Here is an 8,132-nt window from a genome sequence, read left to right on the forward strand (position 1 = left end):
GAACGACCCTTTGTGCGTTTTAACGATCGTATTTTCAACGGCAACGTACAAATATTTCATGGTCCATTCCGAATCCACGCAGTCCGCGAAATGGAAACCAATTATTTCTATTTAATAAAAATCAGCAAATACTTTAGCTTCTTAGAACTTTAGATTATTTAAACTCTGTTATATAATCTCAATAGTGTTAACATTCAATTAACAAACAAACAGTTTGGGTTGAACGATTGAACAACTTCATTTCCCTCAAAAGAATATAGAATATTGTATATTTCTTTTAAAGTCCTGTTGTTTCGTAGTTGAAATGCATGCTAAATGAAAGGAGACGTAATGGTAATGAACATGAAGTGAACAGTGAAATATTTTGATTTCGAGAATTGTGGACGGAAAACGAACAGCAGCGCGTTTTATGGACATTATGTAAAAGCACTCGGACGTTGTGTTTACAAAACAATTTTAATGAACATATTTTTAATGACAGGCCGTACCGTACAATGTGTAATTATAACTGCACCTGGATCTTTATATCTCGAGTGCATATCAAACATGCATTTACCATTTGCAACAATCGCATATTGTTCCTTGCAGAATTATCAAACAAAACAAAAAAAACTACATGATATTGTGCTATGTAATCGTATGAGTTTATATTGTTGTATAATATAATATCATTGTTTGTTATTACTTCACAAGTAATAAGTAAAAATTAAGTTGTTGTCCAATCACAGTTAAGTTAAAAGTCTCGTTCAAGTTGTGTACAATTAAAATTCAATCAATCGCGTTTCCAGCCAACTTGTCAGCTCTTCTCGATACGTCGGGAATACGCTAGGAAGAACTGTGGAAGCCCGCCGGCTCGGGGTGACCTTCCGACCTTAAGTTAATCTCCTCCATCATCTTAGCAAATCGCAAACTCGGGCTTCGTTCTCCCAGTTCCCAGACTATCATCAAAAGCGCGCCTACTATCATCATCATCGCAATCAGAAGCTTCACTTAATTCAATTTTTTAATTGCACCCTTTTTACACATAATAATCCGTGGTTTCGTCGTTCGTTGACAATCGGAAAGTGGCGCAAGTCAGTTCGAGTTTTATTGACGGCGAAATCTGATGGTAATAAATTACGCTCTGGAAATAAATGAGACATAAATCAAAGGGGGGGCACGTTTTGATTGTTTGTTCTTGGCTGTTGTTGGACCATTGTATGTACATCAAGAACGTCCGAGCTGATCGCAACGAAAAACAAGAGTCCGAGGTCGTCGTCGCCGCCACCGCCGCCACTATTCCAGTTCGCTTCGTTTAAATTCCACCGTGCAAGAAGAAACGTGTACTAAAGATGCTGTCTAATAGACATAAGATAGAAAGTTTCCCTTAATCAAAAAGTACCAAGAACAATGTAGAAATGATGTATTTTTGAACATTGAAACTATATAAACTATTATACAGGGTTGATCCAATTTTACTGCAACTTTTCAGAACGCTGTATTTGTTTGTTTACGACTTTCTCAGTTGGGAAATTTTTCTCATCAGAAAAGACGATTTTTGGTAAGTTTTCTTTTGAACATCGGTGAGATCTTGTTCTTTTTAGAACTTGTACTTCACTTTGAGTTCGATTTTGAGTATTTGTTGCATGATTTTACACTGCGTCGCGAATTTCATTCAATTTGAGCCTTAAGTTTTCGAACTACTTCTACCAGAGATGTAGTTCTTGTCCGACCACCAAAATAGCATTTTGTAACACTACTAGCATTGTTATAACGTGTTATGGTTCAAGACATAAAAGATTTATTCACATTAAAGTGTTCGAGGGCTTTAACTATAGCCACTTTTGGTTTTCCGCTCAAATATTGGGCTATCACACTATTACGTTTGAATTCCATCGCTGATAACTTTTTTTCCAAAACACTGAGATACAAATGCTTCTGCAGACTTGTAAACAATAAAATCAGCTATCATTAGGCGAAATATGGACGCAGCATTGCCAACGGTTCAAAAGTTACAGCAGTTTTAAGTTGGTTGCAGTTCAACTGGGCCAACCTGTAATATCTTCAGATTTTCGTAACCAAAAACCAACAAATTGCAATAACTGATCATATTATTGAAAACACTATAAAATAAACTGTTTCTTTAAACTTTAAATTGGCACTTAGCAAATTGCTAAAAGAAGTTGTTGGGTTTAGAATTACATTGATCCTATTGAAAATAAATAAATATTTTTTTTGTAAAAAAAACAATCTTTTTCTAAGCGAAAACCATTTAAACAAAACCCATTAGCTCGAACGACTTTGCTGGATGGATTTACTGCCATTCCTGCAATATCTGCCATTAGTTGCCTTATACAACCAGCGCGATATTTCTTCAGCGCGCATCCAATAAAATCTATTGCAACCAAAAACAGTGCCACATCGACGGAATTTCGAGCGATCTCTTCTATCTATATTTGCTCTCTCTACATCTCTACATCCGTGCGCATTCCTCTCCTCTTCAGCTCAACATATCGTAGAGGAAATATGGAGCGGAATGCGGAATTCGAAGCGTCGCAAGGCCTATGTAAAACTGCTTGTAAGCAACGATTTTCTTCTTTGTTTATATTTTTTTTTGTTTCCTCAAGACGAACGTCAATTGAATATAATTGGTGATTTGTCTGTTTGCTGGACGTGCTTTATTTGCGGCTCCTCCGGTGTCACGACTCTCCTCTCTTCTCCAACTACTTATTCCCATTTGCAGACGCAAAAGAGAAACTTTCTCCCCGCATCCAAAAACCACAATATCACGACGATCGCATAAATCTCTATGATATAATTAACGCAGTGTGAAAATTACTCTTTTTGCTTTGTTTCGTTTCCTCACCAATTCTAAATTGGATCGCGGCGCTTCCTTTCATTAATGAATTCATTACTTCAATTACGCATCATCAATTGCGAACGACTCTATTCGAATTAACGATCTTTGTCTAATGATAATTACGAGCATCACCATATGGTTATGCCCATTATTCAACATTTCTTTTTATTTTCTACTTAATTTACTTTTGCTTAGGTAATGAGTGGCAATTCGTGCGTTCTTCAACTTATTTACAAATACAAATTATCATCGTTTCGCTTAGATGTGATGTGCACTCGACGCAAGGGCTGTTGACTTCTGGACTTCTCCACTCGAGTGTGTATGTAAATACCGTGGAACCGAGACAAAACGTTGGAAAATTACAATTATTATCTTCATCCTACATTGTGCACTTCCCATTTTTGCGAAACCTCCCACGTCGTTACGCAACCGACGACATCCTCGCTGATTTCCCTTCATTTCTTCTTCGGCTCTCTCAGCAAATGTTTAAATAGTAATATAAATAAATCATGCGCGTTTGATGGTACAGTGCACATGCTGTTACATTATATTCTTTATTTGCATCTGATTGCGATCTCGCTCTGCGATCCAAATTTGTTCATGGAAAATGAGACAATTGTCTAGTGGATCGCCAATACCTACGGCCGTGCATACACGCAAACCAGTTGCAAAAAAACGGAGCGTGATTTGAATCTCGACTTCTCGTTACCAAAGCTTTCAAAACAAAAATATTGTTCTTCCTTTTGTGTCTCCGCATTGCATCTATCCACTTACATTCACTTTCCTTTTTAATTAAAACACATTATCATTTTCTAATCACACCTAATTATTTATGTTTACACAATCTTAAATCGCCATAGATTATTTATAATCAATTGTATTTGAAAGTACAATTAACTTCATCCCACAACTTCATCTTTTTACAACCTTTTGTATTTTGTAAACTATGGAATAAATATGTAAATATTACATATCTATAAATTTACTAAAGTGTGGAAATGAAGTGTGGAAACTTGTCTTTCAGTCATTGTTGGTTTTCGTGTGCATAATCTTCTTGAAACGTCCACTCTTTTTGACTGAAATGTTTAGTTGTCCACGGCTTCAGAGCATCTTCCAAAACTTTTTCATAGTGAACATTCGCATTAATCTTGAAATTAATGGTGAAAACACCAACGAAGAGCGACTATTGACCATCACAGCCTTCAAAACTATCACAAACGGTGGTACTTGACTTCTTGTGGCCATTCGAATATCTAAATCTTCGTTTGATCTCTCTTCTAAGTAAATTAGATCATTTTCTTTATTTAAGAATTTCTCAATTGGGAAATTTTTATCATCAGACAAGACGATATTTGGCAATTGGCTGCGTTCGTGCAAGCGCAACAGCCTTTCGAACATCGGTGAGATCATGTCCTTTTTGGAACTTGTAAACCTTTACTTTGAGTTCGATTTGGAGTATTTGTTGCATGGTTTTCCACATCGTCGCAGATTTCTTTCAATTCGAACCTTAAGTTTTCAAACCACTTCTACCACAGATGTAGTTATTTTCCGACCACCAAAATAGCATTTTATAACACTACTGGCATCGTTATAACATGTTATGGTTCGAAACACAAAAGATTTATTTACATCAAGGTGTTCGAGGGCTCTAACCATAGCCACTTTTGGTATTCCGCTCAGATGGGCTATCACACTATTACGTTTGAATTCCATCACTGATAACTTTTTTCCCAAAAAAACTGAGATGCAAATGCTTCTGTAGGCTTGTAAACAATAAAATCAGCTATCATTAGCCAAAATATGGACACAACATTGTCAACGGTTCAAAAGTTATAGCAGTTTAACATGGAGACTTCAACGCTCGCTTAGACGACAAACCCAACATCGATTTGTTGTGAATAACGAAAATGTACGTTTTTTTATTTCAATAATTACAATTATATCTATTTAAGAATATATAGTTTTTGTAATATTTAGATTTCAGATTATTTAACACTTTTTCATTTCAATAATCTAATTGCTCAACAAGAACATTTCTTTATGAAAAGAGTAAATTACTTCATGTTCACTGAAACGAGCAACATTAAGGTTTTCGTTTTCGTTTTTTATTTTTAAATACAGATGTAAGAATGGCGTGCACCTAATAAAGTAGTTGAGCGACAATTACTTCGATAATCTCACGCAGATAATCACCGTGTAACACCGATTCTCGAAAGATATTAGTAGAGGGACACGACTGCGGAAAACGACAGGAATCCGACTTTAATAACCTGTAATAAAAGGAGATTTCGAAATAACTTACAGATGGAAATTTGATAATTTCCACATTTTTATATTCAACGAAAATCGATACCTTACTCTCGACATCACCATTGTGTAATGCAGTATAATTACACAATTCCCCACAAAAAAGAAAGAAAAAAAGTAATAATTTGATATCGAAGATGGTTTAATGTGGTCACACGCGGCGCGAAGCTCATCTTCTGCATGCACATACGACGCCGTGGTCATAAATAACGCCAGTTTATTTTAAACCACTTTAATATAGCAATTAATTCACATTACACGATTCCTCTCGATAATACTCTTTCTTCTTCTCTCTCCTTCACTCTTTCGAGAGAAACGTTTTTATTATCCCCCTCACAGTTCCTAATTATAATTTCAAGTTAATTGTTGGCGGTGGTCGAATGGAGGGAATCCGGCCACAACTTTTTGGGCCCCCAAGGGGACCTCAGGTAGACAATGAAGACATTAAGTCGGACGGGACGGGACGGCTTCGTCTGTTTGTTTGTTTGGGGTTTCGGTCAGCTTAATTACTGAGGGTCGGCGGGGTGGCGAACAATTCTATCTGCGCGATCCGATCGAAAGGCGAGGAAAAGAAGCGACTAATTCGAAAATCGCCCGTCGCACCGTCACTACTTCCTCAAATCCTCAACGAAATTCATGAATCTAAACTACTGACTCACTGACCACCTCTAATTACGTGTGCACTCGAGATAGCATCACGCATAATTACGGAACACGAAACGCGTTATTAGCCGATGNCGTATCAGGAACGTATCTATTACTAATTATTCTTATTCAAGTGGCAGGTGCTTTTTTTTTCAATTTCATTTTACCTCCCACATAAGTATAATTCATACAACTCACCAATTAGAATTTGTTCAAAATTACGTAAATGAAAACATTTATACCAGAAAAAAAGTAATCTTAATGAAGATGCGGCAACACAGAAATCGATTTAACTGACATAGAAATGTATAAAATAAAACAAAGAAATTCATTAAATGTCCAAAGAACTATTTTTTCGTGGTAACCTCAGATCAAAGATCTGAGACTAGATGTTAGAATCAATGATCGAATGTAACAACAGGTAGTCGAAGTGGAGGAAGATCGGTTCGACTGGTCGGCCGGAGAGCTGGTTGGCTTGCTGGAATTCCTTCTTTCCACGATCGCAGCGCTCAGATATCAAATATCTTGACGAATGGAGAGGCGTAAATTCAACGGGCTTGTTCGTAAACAGCAGATAAATCTTAGGAGCGTATCAATTTCAAAACAGGCCGGGCAGTCAGTGACTGGCGTTTGCCACCGATCTTTACAGAAGAACAAAACCGAGCCGATTGTTTATACGCGAACATCGTGTAAGGAATGCATGACATCGCATCGCATCGCATGACATCCGAAACTATGAAACAAGGCATCCTTCTCTTGCATTCAATTAGTTCTTATGTTACCACGGATAAGATACACCCGATTCACGCAATCCGAAACAACAACAACTTGCGCAATAAACTATAAACTTTTCCAAAGTATAATATACAAATTGGTGTAATTACTTATTTGCTATTTTATTGTAACTTGAATTCATTGGAAGAAACAAAGAATTAAGATTATATAACATGGAAATAAGGAAGTCCACTCCTGAGGGACTTTTGTGAAATTGCGAACGAATATCGAGGGAAAAACGTAATTCGTATCACGGTTTTTCTTACCGATTCTTACGGAATTCGACCGATTAAAATCATCATCATCTTACGTCGCACATTTCGGCGTTACTCCGGAGCCACTCATCAAGTCATTACCATTGCCATTTATTAGTATTACCGAAGCGTAAATGAAGCGACGATCATTACTCGCGGAAAAGGAATCTTAAGTGAAATCATCAAATTACACGGCAATCTCAACATCTGACCGCATCGCTCATCTCATCTCATATATATATATATATTTTATTATTTTTATTCACGCAATATCTCGCTTTAGTAGATAATAAGCTGGGACGCGATCATCATCGAAATTTCGGTCAATCTACGCTACATAAAATAAATATATATATATATAGTATATACTCAAGTCTTAAGTGATGTGCAGCGATTTTTGTTGTTCGATGTTCTTTTCAACGGTCCGATCACGATGCGTGAATTACACTTTGATCTTGCGCCAAAGTGATTTAAACGTACGAATTTTGGATCGTAAAATGCGCCGTACGTGCGATATGGCCTTTTTTCACCGTCTTCTTTCGTTTTTCGGTCTCGGTTACATGGTTTTACACTTTGCTTTGTAGGCGTCCGAGGAGGAAGTGGAGACGAGGCCCACTTTTATATAAAATTAATAGCCGTGCGAGAGAGGACCTCGTGCAATGCAATACAGTCGTGGCGGATAAGAGGTCTCATGTCTCGAAAGTGAAAACTGTGCGACTTGCTCATGAATTTTGATATGATTCAAAATTAAAGATTTTACCAGAAAACATGAAGAATGCAAGCTGAAAACCCACACACAATATTCAGATTCCTTTTAATAAAATGAAACGAAGCAAATAATTCCATTAAGGCTCTCAAGAATAAAGATAAAGATGTTGGAACAATTCTACACATCTAAAGACATTTAAACCAATAAACTCAAAATCTGGCTAATAAATTGTTTGACTACTGATATATAAAATGATATTCTGATTCCTTTAAAAGTAATGATATAGAAACTAAACATATTGAATTATAAAATGCACACAGAATGAAGCAACTCATGTTCTCCACAATAACATAAGTAATATAAGAATACTTGGGCAGATCTTAAGGAGAGGGAGAAAGATGAGGAATTGATTGAACGAGTCTCATAAATCAGTGGAATGTGACTCAAATTTAGATAATCCTTTTAACATGACCATTTCTCTTCGGGCGAAAGATTTAGATGGACCCCCTTTGAGCCGATATGACGGATCTCCGGTTCGGCGAAAAGTGCGTAATTGATACCAGTCGGAGCCATAAAAAAATATGAAGGCTTAAAGGGTGTAGAG

At 36.7% G+C, this 8,132-nt stretch overlaps 1 protein-coding gene across 2 annotated transcripts in view; it reads left to right on the forward strand.

The window, feature by feature from the left end:
- The window catches only part of LOC108562190, a 20,478-nt gene that overhangs the window by 1,147 nt on the left and 11,199 nt on the right, over positions 1–8,132 (forward strand). The gene's annotated exons all lie outside the window — the stretch shown is intronic.

Source organism: Nicrophorus vespilloides, unplaced genomic scaffold (assembly GCF_001412225.1).
Source record: "Nicrophorus vespilloides isolate i.1.1-1 unplaced genomic scaffold, Nicve_v1.0, whole genome shotgun sequence".
Lineage (NCBI taxonomy): Eukaryota > Metazoa > Arthropoda > Insecta > Coleoptera > Silphidae > Nicrophorus > Nicrophorus vespilloides.